The following is a 19,843-nucleotide window of genomic DNA, read 5'->3' on the forward strand; positions in this document are numbered from 1 at the left end:
ACCGGAATCAAGCATCCTTGGACCGTTTCTGGCTATCAGCCGTCTTCAGCCAGGATAGCTTGACTCCAGTGGTGTGGAGAGCATGGGACTCACGTCTGAGCATACCCATCCCACTCGGGGTGACAAATGCAAAACCAACAGTTGATGGACAGAATGCAGAACAATGTCATACATTCACCCCAGTACCGAGATCTGGGCCTAAATCCATCGTTTTTTTGGCACTCCACACCACCCCAGTTCAGACATGGCCATATGCAAATCAGCCTTGACCCTGTGCCTCATGGGAACAGTCCAGCCCGAACTGCCAAGCCATGTCTTTCCTGGACCGGAATCAAGCATCCTTGGACCATTTCTGGCTATCAGCCATCCTCAGCCAGGATAGCTTGACTCCAGTGGTGTGGAGAGCATGGGATTCACGTCTGAGCATACCCATCCCACTCGGGGTGACAAATGCAAAACCAACAGTTGATGGACAGAATGCAGAACAATGTCATACATTCACCCGAGTACCGAGATCTGGGCCTAAATCCATTGTTTTTTTTGCACTCCACACCACCCCAGTTCAGACATGGCCATATGCAAATCAGCCTTGACCCTGTGCCTCTTGGGATCAGTCCAGCCCGAACTGCCAAACCATGTCTTTCCTTGACCGGAATCAAGCATCCTTGGACCGTTTCTGGCTATCAGCCGCCTTTAGCCAGGATACCTTGACTCCAGTGGTGTGGAGAGCATGGGACTCACGTCTGAGCATACCCATCCCACATTTGGGGTGACAAATGCAAAACCAACAGTTGATGGACAGAATGCAGAACAATGTCATACATTCACCCCAGTACCGAGATCTGGGCCTCAATCCATCGTTTTTTTTGCACTCCACACCACCCCAGTTCAGACATGGCCATATGCAAATCAGCCTTGACCCTGTCCCTCATAGGAACAGTCCAGCCCGAACTGCCAAGCCATGTCTTTCCTGGACAGGAATCAAGCATCTTTGGACCGTTTCTGGCTATCAGCCGTCTTCAGCCAGGATAGCTTGACTCCAGTGGTGTGGAGAGCATGGGACTCACGTCTGAGCATACCCATCCCACTCGGGGTGACAAATGCAAAACCAACAGTTGATGGACAGAATGCAGAACAATGTCATACATTCACCCCAGTACCGAGATCTGGGCCTAAATCCATAGTTTTTTTTGCACTCCACACCACCCCAGTTCAGACATGGCCATATGCAAATCAGCCTTGACCCTGTGCCTCATCTGAACAGTCCAGCCCGAACTGCCAAGCCATGTCTTTCCTGGACCGGAATCAAGCATCCTTGGACCATTTCTGGCTATCAGTCATCTTCAGCCAGGATAGCTTGACTCCAGTGGTGTGGAGAGCATGGGACTCACGTCTGAGCATACCCATCCCACTCGGGGTGACAAATGCAAAACCAACAGTTGATGGACAGAATGCAGAACAATGTCATACATTCACCCGAGTACCGAGATCTGGGCCTAAATCCATTGTTTTTTTTGCACTCCACACCACCCCAGTTCAGACATGGCCATATGCAAATCAGCCTTGACCCTGTGCCTCATGGGATCAGTCCAGCCCGAACTGCAAAGCCATGTCTTTCCTGGACCGGAATCAAGCATCCTTGGACCGTTTCTGGCTATCAGCCGTCTTCAGCCAGGATACCTTGACTCCAGTGGTGTGGAGAGCATGGGACTCACGTCTGAGCATACCCATCCCACATTTGGGGTGACAAATGCAAAACCAACAGTTGATGGACAGAATGCAGAACAATGTCATACATTCACGCCAGTACCGAGATCTGGGCCTAAATCCATCGAGTTTTTTGCACTCCACACCACCCCAGTTCAGACATGGCCATATGCAAATCAGCCTTGACCCTGTGCCTCATGGGAACAGTCCAGCCCGAACTGCCAAGCCATGTATTTCCTGGACCGGAATCAAGCATCTTAGGACCGGTTTCTGGCTATCAGCCGTCTTCAGCCAGGATAGCTTGACTCCAGTGGTGTGGAGAGCATGGGACTCACGTCTGAGCATACCCATCCCACTCGGGGTGACAAATGCAAAGCCAACAGTTGATGGACAGAATGCAGAACAATGTCATACATTCACCCCAGTACCGAGATCTGGGCCTAAATCCATCGTTTTTTTTGCACTCCACACCACCCCAGTTCAGACATGGCCATATGCAAATCAGCCTTGACCCTGTGCCTCATGGGAACAGTCCAGCCCAAACTGCCAAACCATGTCTTTCCTGGACGGGAATCAAGCATCCTAGGACCGGTTTCTGGCTATCAGCCGTCTTCAGCCAGGATAGCTTGACTCCAGTGGTGTGAAGAGCATGGGACTCACGTCTGAGCATGCCCATCCCACTCGGGGTGACAAATGCAAAACCAACAATTGAGGGACAGAATGCAGAACAATGTCATACATTCACCCCAGTACCGAGATCTGGCCCTAAATCCATCGTTTTTTTTGCACTCCACACCACCCCAGTTCAGACATGGCCATATGCAAATCAGCCTTGACCATGTGCCTCATGGGAACAGTCCAGCCCGAACTGCCAAGCCATGTCTTTCCTGGACCGGAATCAAGCATCCTAGGACCGGTTTTTGGCTATCAGCCGTCTTCAGCCAGGATAGCTTGACTCCAGTGGTGTGGAGAGCATGGGACTCACGTCTGAGCATACCCATCCCACTCGGGGTGACAAATGCAAAACCAACAGTTGATGGACAGAATGCAGAACAATGTCATACATTCACCCCAGTACCGAGATCTGGGCCTAAATCCATCGTTTTTTTTGCACTCCACACCTCCCCAGTTCAGACATGGCCATATGCAAATCAGCCTTGACCCTGTGCCTCATGGGAACAGTCCAGCCCGAACTGCCAAGCCATGTCTTTCCTGGACAGGAATGAAGCATCCTTGGACCATTTCTGGCTATCAGCCGTCTTCAGCCAGGATAGCTTGACTCCATTGGTGTGGAGAGCATGGGACTCACGTCTGAGCATACCCATCCCACTCGGGGTGACAAATGCAAAACCAACAGTTGATGGACAGAATGCAGAACAATGTCATACATTCACCCGAGTACCGAGATCTGGGCCTAAATCCATTGTTTTTTTTGCACTCCACACCACCCCAGTTCAGACATGGCCATATGCAAATCAGCCTTGACCCTGTGCCTCATGGGATCAGTCCAGCCCGAACTGCCAAGCCATGTCTTTCCTGGACCGGAATCAAGCATCCTTGGACCGTTTCTGGCTATCAGCCGTCTTCAGCCAGGATACCTTGACTCCAGTGGTGTGGAGAGCATGGGACTCACGTCTGAGCATACCCATCCCACATTTGGGGTGACAAATGCAAAACCAACAGTTGATGGACAGAATGCAGAACAATGTCATACATTCACGCCAGTACCGAGATCTGGGCCTAAATCCATCGTTTTTTTTGCACTCCACACCACCCCAGTTCAGACATGGCCATATGCAAATCAGCCTTGACCCTGTGCCTCATGGGAACAGTCCAGCCCGAACTGCCAAGCCATGTATTTCCTGGACCGGAATCAAGCATCTTAGGACCGGTTTCTGGCTATCAGCCGTCTTCAGCCAGGATAGCTTGACTCCAGTGGTGTGGAGAGCATGGGACTCACGTCTGAGCATACCCATCCCACTCGGGGTGACAAATGCAAAACCAACAGTTGATGGACAGAATGCAGAACAATGTCATACATTCACCCCAGTACCGAGATCTGGGCCTAAATCCATCGAGTTTTTTGCACTCCACACCACCCCAGTTCAGACATGGCCATATGCAAATCAGCCTTGACCCTGTGCCTCATGGGAACAGTCCAGCCCGAACTGCCAAGCCATGTCTTTCCTGGCCTGGAATCAAGCATCCTAGGACCGGTTTCTGGCTATCAGCCATCTTCAGCCAGAATAGCTTGGCTCCAGTGGTGTGGAGAGCATGGGACTCACGTCTGAGCATACCCATCCCACTCGGGGTGACAAATGCAAAACCAACAGTTGATGGACAGAATGCAGAACAATGTCATACATTCACCCCAGTACCGAGATCTGGGCCTAAATCCATCGTTTTTTTTGCACTCCACACCACCCCAGTTCAGACATGGCCATATGCAAATCAGCCTTGACCCTGTGCCTCATGGGAACAGTCCAGCCCGAACTGCCAAGCCATGTCTTTCCTGGACGGGAATCAAGCATCCTAGGACCGGTTTCTGTCTATCAGCCGTCTTCAGCCAGGATAGCTTGACTCCAGTGGTGTGAAGAGCATGGGACTCACGTCTGAGCATACCCATCCCACTCGGGGTGACAAATGCAAAACCAACAGTTGATGGACAGAATGCAGAACAATGTCATACATTCACCCCAGTACCGAGATCTGGGCCTAAATCCATCGGTTTTTTTGCACTCCACACCACCCCAGTTCAGACATGGCCATATGCAAATCAGCCTTGACCCTGTCCCTCATATGAACAGTCCAGCCCTAACTGCCAAGCCATGTCTTTCCTGGACCGGAATCAAGCATCCTTGGACCGTTTCTGGCTATCAGCCGTCTTCAGCCAGGATAGCTTGACTCCAGTGGTGTGGAGAGCATGGGACTCACGTCTGAGCATACCCATCCCACATTTGGGGTGACAAATGCAAAACCAACAGTTGATGGACAGAATGCAGAACAATGTCATACATTCACGCCAGTACCGAGATCTGGGCCTAAATCCATCCTTTTTTTTGCACTCCACACCACCCCAGTTCAGACATGGCCATATGCAAATCAGCCTTGACCCTGTGCCTCATGGGAACAGTCCAGCCCGAACTGCCAAGCCATGTATTTCCTGGACCGGAATCAAGCATCTTAGGACCGGTTTCTGGCTATCAGCCGTCTTCAGCCAGGATAGCTTGACTCCAGTGGTGTGGAGAGCATGGGACTCACGTCTGAGCATACCCATCCCACTCGGGGTGACAAATGCAAAACCAACAGTTGATGGACAGAATGCAGAACAATGTCATACATTCACCCCAGTACCGAGATCTGGGCCTAAATCCATCGAGTTTTTTGCACTCCACACCACCCCAGTTCAGACATGGCCATATGCAAATCAGCCTTGACCCTGTGCCTCATGGGAACAGTCCAGCCCGAACTGCCAAGCCATGTCTTTCCTGGCCTGGAATCAAGCATCCTAGGACCGGTTTCTGGCTATCAGCCATCTTCAGCCAGAATAGCTTGGCTCCAGTGGTGTGGAGAGCATGGGACTCACGTCTGAGCATACCCATCCCACTCGGGCTGACAAATGCAAAACCAACAGTTGATGGACAGAATGCAGAACAATGTCATACATTCACCCCAGTACCGAGATCTGGGCCTAAATCCATCGTTTTTTTGCACTCCACACCACCCCAGTTCAGACATGGCCATATGCAAATCAGCCTTGACCCTGTGCCTCATGGGAACAGTCCAGCCCGAACTGCCAAGCGATGTCTTTCCTGGACCGGAATCAAGCATCCTTGGACCGTTTCTGGCTATCAGCCGTCTTCAGCCAGGATACCTTGACTCCAGTGGTGTGGAGAGCATGGGACTCACGTCTGAGCATACCCATCCCACATTTGGGGTGACAAATGCAAAACCAACAGTTGATGGACAGAATGCAGAACAATGTCATACGTTCACGCCAGTACCGAGATCTGGGCCTAAATCCATCGTTTTTTTTGCACTCCACACCACCCCAGTTCAGACATGGCCATATGCAAATCAGCCTTGACCCTGTGCCTCATGGGAACAGTCCAGCCCGAACTGCCAAGCCATGTATTTCCTGGACCGGAATCAAGCATCTTAGGACCGGTTTCTGGCTATCAGCCATCTTCAGCCAGAATAGCTTGGCTCCAGTGGTGTGGAGAGCATGGGACTCACGTCTGAGCATACCCATCCCACTCGGGGTGACAAATGCAAAACCAACAGTTGATGGACAGAATGCAGAACAATGTCATACATTCACCCCAGTACCGAGATCTGGGCCTAAATCCATCGTTTTTTTTTGCACTCCACACCACCCCAGTTCAGACATGGCCATATGCAAATCAGCCTTGACCCTGTGCCTCATGGGAACAGTCCAGCCCGAACTGCCAAGCCATGTCTTTCCTGGACGGGAATCAAGCATCCTAGGACCGGTTTCTGGCTATCAGCCGTCTTCAGCCAGGATAGCTTGACTCCATTGGTGTGAAGAGCATGGGACTCACGTCTGAGCATACCCATCCCACTCGGGGTGACAAATGCAAAACCAACAGTTGATGGACAGAATGCAGAACAGTGTCATACATTCACCCCAGTACCGAGATCTGGGCCTAAATCCATCGTTTTTTTTGCACTCCACACCACCCCCGTTCAGACATGGCCATATGCAAATCAGCCATGACCATGTGCCTCATGGGAACAGTCCAGCCCGAACTGCCAAGCCATGTCTTTCCTGGACCGGAATCAAGCATCCTAGGACTGGTTTCTGGCTATCAGCCGTCTTCATCCAGGATAGCTTGACTCCATTGGTGTGGAGAGCATGGGACTCACGTCTGAGCATACTCATCCCACTCGGGGTGACAAATGCAAAACCAACAGTTGATGGACAGAATGCAGAACAATGTCATACATTCACCCGAGTACCGAGATCTGGGCCTAAATCCATAGTTTTTTTGCACTCCACACCACCCCAGTTCAGACATGGCCATATGCAAATCAGCCTTGACCCTGTGCCTCATGGGAACAGTCCAGCCCGAACTGCCAAGCCATGTCTTTCCTGGACCGGAATCAAGCATCCTTGGACCGTTTCTGGCTATCAGCCGTCTTCAGCCAGGATACCTTGACTCCAGTGGTGTGGAGAGCATGGGACTCACGTCTGAGCATACCCATCCCACATTTGGGGTGACAAATGCAAAACCAACAGTTGATGGACAGAATGCAGAACAATGTCATACATTCACGCCAGTACCGAGATCTGGGCCTAAATCCATCGTTTTTTTTGCACTCCACACCACCCCAGTTCAGACATGGCCATATGCAAATCAGCCTTGACCCTGTGCCTCATGGGAACAGTCCAGCCCGAACTGCCAAGCCATGTATTTCCTGGACCGGAATCAAGCATCTTAGGACCGGTTTCTGGCTATCAGCCGTCTTCAGCCAGGATAGCTTGACTCCAGTGGTGTGGAGAGTATGGGACTCACGTCTGAGCATACCCATCCCACTCGGGGTGACAAATGCAAAACCAACAGTTGATGGACAGAATGCAGAACAATGTCATACATTCACCCCAGTACCGAGATCTGGGCCTAAATCCATCGAGTTTTTTGCACTCCACACCACCCCAGTTCAGACATGGCCATATGCAAATCAGCCTTGACCCTGTGCCTCATGGGAACAGTCCAGCCCGAACGGCCAAGCCATGTCTTTCCTGGCCTGGAATCAAGCATCCTAGGACCGGTTTCTGGCTATCAGCCATCTTCAGCCAGAATAGCTTGGCTCCAGTGGTGTGGAGAGCATGGGACTCACGTCTGAGCATACCCATCCCACTCGGGGTGACAAATGCAAAACCAACAGTTGATGGACAGAATGCAGAACAATGTCATACATTCACCCCAGTACCGAGATCTGGGCCTAAATCCATCGTTTTTTTTGCACTCCACACCACCCCAGTTCAGACATGGCCATATGCAAATCAGCCTTGACCCTGTGCCTCATGGGAACAGTCCAGCCCGAACTGCCAAGCCATGTCTTTCCTGGACGGGAATCAAGCATCCTAGGACCGGTTTCTGTCTATCAGCCGTCTTCAGCCAGGATAGCTTGACTCCAGTGGTGTGAAGAGCATGGGACTCACGTCTGAGCATACCCATCCCACTCGGGGTGACAAATGCAAAACCAACAGTTGATGGACAGAATGCAGAACAATGTCATACATTCACCCCAGTACCGAGATCTGGGCCTAAATCCATCGGTTTTTTTGCACTCCACACCACCCCAGTTCAGACATGGCCATATGCAAATCAGCCTTGACCCTGTCCCTCATATGAACAGTCCAGCCCTAACTGCCAAGCCATGTCTTTCCTGGACCGGAATCAAGCATCCTTGGACCGTTTCTGGCTATCAGCCGTCTTCAGCCAGGATAGCTTGACTCCAGTGGTGTGGAGAGCATGGGACTCACGTCTGAGCATACCCATCCCACATTTGGGGTGACAAATGCAAAACCAACAGTTGATGGACAGAATGCAGAACAATGTCATACATTCACGCCAGTACCGAGATCTGGGCCTAAATCCATCGTTTTTTTTGCACTCCACACCACCCCAGTTCAGACATGGCCATATGCAAATCAGCCTTGACCCTGTGCCTCATGGGAACAGTCCAGCCCGAACTGCCAAGCCATGTATTTCCTGGACCGGAATCAAGCATCTTAGGACCGGTTTCTGGCTATCAGCCGTCTTCAGCCAGGATAGCTTGACTCCAGTGGTGTGGAGAGCATGGGACTCACGTCTGAGCATACCCATCCCACTCGGGGTGACAAATGCAAAACCAACAGTTGATGGACAGAATGCAGAACAATGTCATACATTCACCCCAGTACCGAGATCTGGGCCTAAATCCATCGAGTTTTTTGCACTCCACACCACCCCAGTTCAGACATGGCCATATGCAAATCAGCCTTGACCCTGTGCCTCATGGGAACAGTCCAGCCCGAACTGCCAAGCCATGTCTTTCCTGGCCTGGAATCAAGCATCCTAGGACCGGTTTCTGGCTATCAGCCATCTTCAGCCAGAATAGCTTGGCTCCAGTGGTGTGGAGAGCATGGGACTCACGTCTGAGCATACCCATCCCACTCGGGGTGACAAATGCAAAACCAACAGTTGATGGACAGAATGCAGAACAATGTCATACATTCACCCCAGTACCGAGATCTGGGACTAAATCCATCGTTTTTTTTGCACTCCACACCACCCCAGTTCAGACATGGCCATATGCAAATCAGCCTTGACCCTGTGCCTCATGGGAACAGTCCAGCCCGAACTGCCAAGCCATGTCTTTCCTGGACGGGAATCAAGCATCCTAGGACCGGTTTCTGTCTATCAGCCGTCTTCAGCCAGGATAGCTTGACTCCAGTGGTGTGAAGAGCATGGGACTCACGTCTGAGCATACCCATCCCACTCGGGGTGACAAATGCAAAACCAACAGTTGATGGACAGAATGCAGAACAATGTCATACATTCACCCCAGTACCGAGATCTGGGCCTAAATCCATCGTTTTTTTTGCACTCCACACCACCCCAGTTCAGACATGGCCATATGCAAATCAGCCTTGACCCTGTCCCTCATATGAACAGTCCAGCCCTAACTGCCAAGCCATGTCTTTCCTGGACCGGAATCAAGCATCCTTGGACCGTTTCTGGCTATCAGCCGTCTTCAGCCAGGATAGCTTGACTCCAGTGGTGTGGAGAGCATGGGACTCACGTCTGAGCATACCCATCCCACATTTGGGGTGACAAATGCAAAACCAACAGTTGATGGACAGAATGCAGAACAATGTCATACATTCACGCCAGTACCGAGATCTGGGCCTAAATCCATCGTTTTTTTTGCACTCCACACCACCCCAGTTCAGACATGGCCATATGCAAATCAGCCTTGACCCTGTGCCTCATGGGAACAGTCCAGCCCGAACTGCCAAGCCATGTATTTCCTGGACCGGAATCAAGCATCTTAGGACCGGTTTCTGGCTATCAGCCGTCTTCAGCCAGGATAGCTTGACTCCAGTGGTGTGGAGAGCATGGGACTCACGTCTGAGCATACCCATCCCACTCGGGGTGACAAATGCAAAACCAACAGTTGATGGACAGAATGCAGAACAATGTCATACATTCACCCCAGTACCGAGATCTGGGCCTAAATCCATCGAGTTTTTTGCACTCCACACCACCCCAGTTCAGACATGGCCATATGCAAATCAGCCTTGACCCTGTGCCTCATGGGAACAGTCCAGCCCGAACTGCCAAGCCATGTCTTTCCTGGCCTGGAATCAAGCATCCTAGGACCGGTTTCTGGCTATCAGCCATCTTCAGCCAGAAAAGCTTGGCTCCAGTGGTGTGGAGAGCATGGGACTCACGTCTGAGCATACCCATCCCACTCGGGGTGACAAATGCAAAACCAACAGTTGATGGACAGAATGCAGAACAATGTCATACATTCACCCCAGTACCGAGATCTGGGACTAAATCCATCGTTTTTTTTGCACTCCACACCACCCCAGTTCAGACATGGCCATATGCAAATCAGCCTTGACCCTGTGCCTCATGGGAACAGTCCAGCCCGAACTGCCAAGCCATGTCTTTCCTGGACGGGAATCAAGCATCCTAGGACCGGTTTCTGTCTATCAGCCGTCTTCAGCCAGGATAGCTTGACTCCAGTGGTGTGAAGAGCATGGGACTCACGTCTGAGCATACCCATCCCACTCGGGGTGACAAATGCAAAACCAACAGTTGATGGACAGAATGCAGAACAATGTCATACATTCACCCCAGTACCGAGATCTGGGCCTAAATCCATCGGTTTTTTTGCACTCCACACCACCCCAGTTCAGACATGGCCATATGCAAATCAGCCTTGACCCTGTCCCTCATATGAACAGTCCAGCCCTAACTGCCAAGCCATGTCTTTCCTGGACCGGAATCAAGCATCCTTGGACCGTTTCTGGCTATCAGCCGTCTTCAGCCAGGATAGCTTGACTCCAGTGGTGTGGAGAGCATGGGACTCACGTCTGAGCATACCCATCCCACTCGGGCTGACAAATGCAAAACCAACAGTTGATGGACAGAATGCAGAACAATGTCATACATTCACCCCAGTACCGAGATCTGGGCCTAAATCCATCGTTTTTTTTGCACTCCACACCACCCCAGTTCAGACATGGCCATATGCAAATCAGCCTTGACCCTGTGCCTCATGGGAACAGTCCAGCCCGAACTGCCAAGCGATGTCTTTCCTGGACCGGAATCAAGCATCCTTGGACCGTTTCTGGCTATCAGCCGTCTTCAGCCAGGATACCTTGACTCCAGTGGTGTGGAGAGCATGGGACTCACGTCTGAGCATACCCATCCCACATTTGGGGTGACAAATGCAAAACCAACAGTTGATGGACAGAATGCAGAACAATGTCATACGTTCACGCCAGTACCGAGATCTGGGCCTAAATCCATCGGTTTTTTTGCACTCCACACCACCCCAGTTCAGACATGGCCATATGCAAATCAGCCTTGACCCTGTGCCTCATGGGAACAGTCCAGCCCGAACTGCCAAGCCATGTATTTCCTGGACCGGAATCAAGCATCTTAGGACCGGTTTCTGGCTATCAGCCATCTTCAGCCAGAATAGCTTGGCTCCAGTGGTGTGGAGAGCATGGGACTCACGTCTGAGCATACCCATCCCACTCGGGGTGACAAATGCAAAACCAACAGTTGATGGACAGAATGCAGAACAATGTCATACATTCACCCCAGTACCGAGATCTGGGCCTAAATCCATCGTTTTTTTTTGCACTCCACACCACCCCAGTTCAGACATGGCCATATGCAAATCAGCCTTGACCCTGTGCCTCATGGGAACAGTCCAGCCCGAACTGCCAAGCCATGTCTTTCCTGGACGGGAATCAAGCATCCTAGGACCGGTTTCTGGCTATCAGCCGTCTTCAGCCAGGATAGCTTGACTCCATTGGTGTGAAGAGCATGGGACTCACGTCTGAGCATACCCATCCCACTCGGGGTGACAAATGCAAAACCAACAGTTGATGGACAGAATGCAGAACAGTGTCATACATTCACCCCAGTACCGAGATCTGGGCCTAAATCCATCGTTTTTTTTGCACTCCACACCACCCCCGTTCAGACATGGCCATATGCAAATCAGCCATGACCATGTGCCTCATGGGAACAGTCCAGCCCGAACTGCCAAGCCATGTCTTTCCTGGACCGGAATCAAGCATCCTAGGACTGGTTTCTGGCTATCAGCCGTCTTCATCCAGGATAGCTTGACTCCATTGGTGTGGAGAGCATGGGACTCACGTCTGAGCATACTCATCCCACTCGGGGTGACAAATGCAAAACCAACAGTTGATGGACAGAATGCAGAACAATGTCATACATTCACCCGAGTACCGAGATCTGGGCCTAAATCCATAGTTTTTTTGCACTCCACACCACCCCAGTTCAGACATGGCCATATGCAAATCAGCCTTGACCCTGTGCCTCATGGGAACAGTCCAGCCCGAACTGCCAAGCCATGTCTTTCCTGGACCGGAATCAAGCATCCTTGGACCGTTTCTGGCTATCAGCCGTCTTCAGCCAGGATACCTTGACTCCAGTGGTGTGGAGAGCATGGGACTCACGTCTGAGCATACCCATCCCACATTTGGGGTGACAAATGCAAAACCAACAGTTGATGGACAGAATGCAGAACAATGTCATACATTCACGCCAGTACCGAGATCTGGGCCTAAATCCATCGTTTTTTTTGCACTCCACACCACCCCAGTTCAGACATGGCCATATGCAAATCAGCCTTGACCCTGTGCCTCATGGGAACAGTCCAGCCCGAACTGCCAAGCCATGTATTTCCTGGACCGGAATCAAGCATCTTAGGACCGGTTTCTGGCTATCAGCCGTCTTCAGCCAGGATAGCTTGACTCCAGTGGTGTGGAGAGCATGGGACTCACGTCTGAGCATACCCATCCCACTCGGGGTGACAAATGCAAAACCAACAGTTGATGGACAGAATGCAGAACAATGTCATACATTCACCCCAGTACCGAGATCTGGGCCTAAATCCATCGACTTTTTTGAACTCCACACCACCCCAGTTCAGACATGGCCATATGCAAATCAGCCTTGACCCTGTGCCTCATGGGAACAGTCCAGCCCGAACTGCCAAGCCATGTCTTTCCTGGACCGGAATCAAGCATCCTTGGACCATTTCTGGCTATCAGCCATCTTCAGCCAGGATAGCTTGACTCCATTGGTGTGGAGAGCATGGGACTCACGTCTGAGCATACCCATCCCACTCGGGGTGACAAATGCAAAACCAACAGTTGATGGACAGAATGCAGAACAATGTCATACATTCACCCCAGTACCGAGATCTGGGCCTCAATCCATCGGTTTTTTTGCACTCCACACCACCCCAGTTCAGACATGGCCATATGCAAATCAGCCTTGACCCTGTCCCTCATAGGAACAGTCCAGCCCGAACTGCCAAGCCATGTCTTTCCTGGAGCGGAATCGAGCATCCTTGGACCGTTTCTGGCTATCAGCCGTCTTCAGCCAGGATAGCTTGACTCCAGTGGTGTGGAGAGCATGGGACTCACGTCTGAGCATACCCATCCCACTCGGGGTGACAAATGCAAAACCAACAGTTGATGGACAGAATGCAGAACAATGTCATACATTCACCCCAGTACCGAGATCTGGGCCTAAATCCATCGTTTTTTTTTGCACTCCACACCACCCCAGTTCAGACATGGCCATATGCAAATCAGCCTTGACCCTGTGCCTCATGGGAACAGTCCAGCCCGAACTGCCAAGCCATGTCTTTCCTGGACGGGAATCAAGCATCCTAGGACCGGTTTCTGGCTATCAGCCGTCTTCAGCCAGGATAGCTTGACTCCATTGGTGTGAAGAGCATGGGACTCACGTCTGAGCATACCCATCCCACTCGGGGTGACAAATGCAAAACCAACAGTTGATGGACAGAATGCAGAACAGTGTCATACATTCACCCCAGTACCGAGATCTGGGCCTAAATCCATCGTTTTTTTTGCACTCCACACCACCCCCGTTCAGACATGGCCATATGCAAATCAGCCATGACCATGTGCCTCATGGGAACAGTCCAGCCCGAACTGCCAAGCCATGTCTTTCCTGGACCGGAATCAAGCATCCTAGGACTGGTTTCTGGCTATCAGCCGTCTTCATCCAGGATAGCTTGACTCCATTGGTGTGGAGAGCATGGGACTCACGTCTGAGCATACTCATCCCACTCGGGGTGACAAATGCAAAACCAACAGTTGATGGACAGAATGCAGAACAATGTCATACATTCACCCGAGTACCGAGATCTGGGCCTAAATCCATAGTTTTTTTGCACTCCACACCACCCCAGTTCAGACATGGCCATATGCAAATCAGCCTTGACCCTGTGCCTCATGGGAACAGTCCAGCCCGAACTGCCAAGCCATGTCTTTCCTGGACCGGAATCAAGCATCCTTGGACCGTTTCTGGCTATCAGCCGTCTTCAGCCAGGATACCTTGACTCCAGTGGTGTGGAGAGCATGGGACTCACGTCTGAGCATACCCATCCCACATTTGGGGTGACAAATGCAAAACCAACAGTTGATGGACAGAATGCAGAACAATGTCATACATTCACGCCAGTACCGAGATCTGGGCCTAAATCCATCGTTTTTTTTGCACTCCACACCACCCCAGTTCAGACATGGCCATATGCAAATCAGCCTTGACCCTGTGCCTCATGGGAACAGTCCAGCCCGAACTGCCAAGCCATGTATTTCCTGGACCGGAATCAAGCATCTTAGGACCGGTTTCTGGCTATCAGCCGTCTTCAGCCAGGATAGCTTGACTCCAGTGGTGTGGAGAGCATGGGACTCACGTCTGAGCATACCCATCCCACTCGGGGTGACAAATGCAAAACCAACAGTTGATGGACAGAATGCAGAACAATGTCATACATTCACCCCAGTACCGAGATCTGGGCCTAAATCCATCGACTTTTTTGAACTCCACACCACCCCAGTTCAGACATGGCCATATGCAAATCAGCCTTGACCCTGTGCCTCATGGGAACAGTCCAGCCCGAACTGCCAAGCCATGTCTTTCCTGGACCGGAATCAAGCATCCTTGGACCATTTCTGGCTATCAGCCATCTTCAGCCAGGATAGCTTGACTCCATTGGTGTGGAGAGCATGGGACTCACGTCTGAGCATACCCATCCCACTCGGGGTGACAAATGCAAAACCAACAGTTGATGGACAGAATGCAGAACAATGTCATACATTCACCCCAGTACCGAGATCTGGGCCTCAATCCATCGGTTTTTTTGCACTCCACACCACCCCAGTTCAGACATGGCCATATGCAAATCAGCCTTGACCCTGTCCCTCATAGGAACAGTCCAGCCCGAACTGCCAAGCCATGTCTTTCCTGGAGCGGAATCGAGCATCCTTGGACCGTTTCTGGCTATCAGCCGTCTTCAGCCAGGATAGCTTGACTCCAGTGGTGTGGAGAGCATGGGACTCACGTCTGAGCATACCCATCCCACTCGGGGTGACAAATGCAAAACCAACAGTTGATGGACAGAATGCAGAACAATGTCATACATTCACCCCAGTACCGAGATCTGGGCCTAAATCCATCGTTTTTTTGGCACTCCACACCACCCCAGTTCAGATGTGGCCATATGCAAATCAGCCTTGACCCTGTGCCTCATGGGAACAGTCCAGCCCGAACTGCCAAGCCATGTTTTTCCTGGACCGGAATCAAGCATCCTTGGACCATTTCTGGCTATCAGCCATCTTCAGCCAGGATAGCTTGACTCCAGTGGTGTGGAGAGCATGGGATTCACGTCTGAGCATACCCATCCCACTCGGGGTGACAAATGCAAAACCAACAGTTGATGGACAGAATGCAGAACAATGTCATACATTCACCCGAGTACCGAGATCTGGGCCTAAATCCATTGTTTTTTTTGCACTCCACACCACCCCAGTTCAGACATGGCCATATGCAAATCAGCCTTGACCCTGTGCCTCATGGGATCAGTCCAGCCCGAACTGCCAAACCATGTCTTTCCTTGACCGGAATCAAGCATCCTTGGACCGTTTCTGGCTATCAGCCGTCTTCAGCCAGGATACCTTGACTCCAGTGGTGTGGAGAGCATGGGACTCACGTCTGAGCATACCCATCCCACATTTGGGGTGACAAATGCAAAACCAACAGTTGATGGACAGAATGCAGAACAATGTCATACATTCACCCCAGTACCGAGATCTGGGCCTAAATCCATCGGTTTTTTTTGCACTCCACACCACCCCCGTTCAGACATGGCCATATGCAAATCAGCCTTGACCATGTGCCTCATGGGAACAGTCCAGCCCGAACTGCCAAGCCATGTCTTTCCTGGACCGGAATCAAGCATCCTAGGACTGGTTTCTGGCTATCAGCCATCTTCAGCCAGGATAGCTTGACTCGATTGGTGTGGAGAGCATGGGACTCACGTCTGAGCATACTCATCCCACTCGGGGTGACAAATGCAAAACCAACAGTTGATGGACAGAATGCAGAACAATGTCATACATTCACCCGAGTACCGAGATCTGGGCCTAAATCCATCGTTTTTTTTGCACTCCACACCACCCCAGTTCAGACATGGCCATATGCAAATCAGCCTTGACCCTGTGCCTCATGGGAACAGTCCAGCCCGAACTGCCAAGCGATGTCTTTCCTGGACCGGAATCAAGCATCCTTGGACCGTTTCTGGCTATCAGCCGTCTTCAGCCAGGATACCTTGACTCCAGTGGTGTGGAGAGCATGGGACTCACGTCTGAGCATACCCATCCCACATTTGGGGTGACAAATGCAAAACCAACAGTTGATGGACAGAATGCAGAACAATGTCATACATTCACGCCAGTACCGAGATCTGGGCCTAAATCCATCGTTTTTTTTGCACTCCACACCACCCCAGTTCAGACATGGCCATATGCAAATCAGCCTTGACCCTGTGCCTCATGGGAACAGTCCAGCCCGAACTGCCAAGCCATGTATTTCCTGGACCGGAATCAAGCATCTTAGGACCGGTTTCTGGCTATCAGCCATCTTCAGCCAAAATAGCTTGGCTCCAGTGGTGTGGAGAGCATGGGACTCACGTCTGAGCATACCCATCCCACTCGGGGTGACAAATGCAAAACCAACAGTTGATGGACAGAATGCAGAACAATGTCATACATTCACCCCAGTACCGAGATCTGGGCCTAAATCCATCGTTTTTTTTGCACTCCACACCACCCCAGTTCAGACATGGCCATATGCAAATCAGCCTTGACTCTGTGCCTCATGGGAACAGTCCAGCCCGAACTGCCAAGCCATGTCTTTCCTGGACGGGAATCAAGCATCCTAGGACCGGTTTCTGGCTATCAGCCGTCTTCAGCCAGGATAGCTTGACTCCAGTGGTGTGAAGAGCATGGGACTCACGTCTGAGCATACCCATCCCACTCGGGGTGACAAATGCAAAACCAACAGTTGATGGACAGAATGCAGAACAATGTCAAACATTCACCCCAGTACCGAGATCTGGGCCTAAATCCATCGTTTTTTTTGCACTCCACACCACCCCCGTTCAGACATGGCCATATGCAAATCAGCCTTGACCATGTGCCTCATGGGAACAGTCCAGCCCGAACTGCCAAGCCATGTCTTTCCTGGACCGGAATCAAGCATCCTAGGACTGGTTTCTGGCTATCAGCCGTCTTCAGCCAGGATAGCTTGACTCCATTGGTGTGGAGAGCATGGGACTCACGTCTGAGCATACTCATCCCACTCGGGGTGACAAATGCAAAACCAACAGTTGATGGACAGAATGCAGAACAATGTCATACATTCACCCGAGTACCGAGATCTGGGCCTAAATCCATCGTTTTTTTGCACTCCACACCACCCCAGTTCAGACATGGCCATATGCAAATCAGCCTTGACCCTGTGCCTCATGGGAACAGTCCAGCCCGAACTGCCAAGCCATGTCTTTCCTGGACCGGAATCAAGCATCCTTGGACCATTTCTGGCTATCAGCCGTCTTCAGCCAGGATAGCTTGACTCCATTGGTGTGGAGAGCATGGGACTCACGTCTGAGCATACCCATCCCACTCGGGATGACAAATGCAAAACCAACAGTTGATGGACAGAATGCAGAACAATGTCATACATTCACCCCAGTACCGAGATCTGGGCCTCAATCCATCGTTTTTTTTGCACTCCACACCACCCCAGTTCAGACATGGCCATATGCAAATCAGCCTTGACCCTGTCCCTTATAGGAACAGTCCAGCCCGAACTGCCAAGCCATGTCTTTCCTGGACCGGAATCGAGCATCCTTGGACCGTTTCTGGCTATCAGCCGTCTTCAGCCAGGATAGCTTGACTCCAGTGGTGTGGAGAGCATGGGACTCACGTCTGAGCATACCCATCCCATTTGGGGTGACAAATGCAAAACCAACAGTTGATGGACAGAATGCAGAACAATGTCATACATTCACCCCAGTACCGAGATCTGGGCCTAAATCCATCGTTTTTTTGGCACTCCACACCACCCCAGTTCAGACATGGCCATATGCAAATCAGCCTTGACCCTGTGCCTCATGGGAACAGTCCAGCCCGAACTGCCAAGCCATGTCTTTCCTGGACCGGAATCAAGCATCCTTGGACCATTTCTGGCTATCAGCCATCTTCAGCCAGGATAGCTTGACTCCAGTGGTGTGGAGAGCATAGGATTCACGTCTGAGCATACCCATCCCACTCGGGGTGACAAATGCAAAACCAACAGTTGATGGACAGAATGCAGAACAATGTCATACATTCACCCGAGTACCGAGATCTGGGCCTAAATCCATTGTTTTTTTTGCACTCCACACCACCCCAGTTCAGACATGGCCATATGCAAATCAGCCTTGACCCTGTGCCTCATGGGATCAGTCCAGCCCGAACTGCCAAGCCATGTCTTTCCTTGACCTGAATCAAGCATCCTTGGACCGTTTCTGGCTATCAGCCGTCTTCAGCCAGGATACCTTGACTCCAGTGGTGTGGAGAGCATGGGACTCACGTCTGAGCATACCCATCCCACATTTGGGGTGACAAAATGCAAAACCAACAGTTGATGGACAGAATGCAGAACAATGTCATACATTCACGCCAGTACCGAGATCTGGGCCTAAATCCATCGTTTTTTTTGCACTCCACACCACCCCAGTTCAGACATGGCCATATGCAAATCAGCCTTGACCCTGTGCCTCATGGGAACAGTCCAGCCCGAACTGCCAAGCCATGTATTTCCTGGACCGGAATCAAGCATCTTAGGACCGGTTTCTGGCTATCAGCCGTCTTCAGCCAGGATAGCTTGACTCCAGTGGTGTGGAGAGCATGGGACTCATGTCTGAGCATACCCATCCCACTCGGGGTGACAAATGCAAAACCAACAGTTGATGGACAGAATGCAGAACAATGTCATACATAAACCCCAGTACCGAGATCTGGGCCTAAATCCATCGAGTTTTTTGCACTCCACACCACCCCAGTTCAGACATGGCCATATGCAAATCAGCCTTGACCCTGTGCCTCATGGGAACAGTCCAGCCCGAACTGCCAAGCCATGTCTTTCCTGGACCGGAATCAAGCATCCTAGGACCGGTTTCTGGCTATCAGCCATCTTCAGCCAGAATAGCTTGGCTCCAGTGGTGTGGAGAGCATGGGACTCACGTCTGAGCATACCCATCCCACATTTGGGGTGACAAATGCAAAACCAACAGTTAATGGACAGAATGCAGAACAATGTCATACATTCACGCCAGTACCGAGATCTGGGCCTAAATCCATCGTTTTTTTTGCACTCCACACCACCCCCGTTCAGACATGGCCATATGCAAATCAGCCTTGACCCTGTGCCTCATGGGAACAGTCCAGCCCGAACTGCCAAGCCATGTATTTCCTGGACCGGAATCAAGCATC

This window comes from Lissotriton helveticus, chromosome 1_1 (genome assembly GCF_964261635.1).
Source record: "Lissotriton helveticus chromosome 1_1, aLisHel1.1, whole genome shotgun sequence".
NCBI lineage: Eukaryota > Metazoa > Chordata > Amphibia > Caudata > Salamandridae > Lissotriton > Lissotriton helveticus.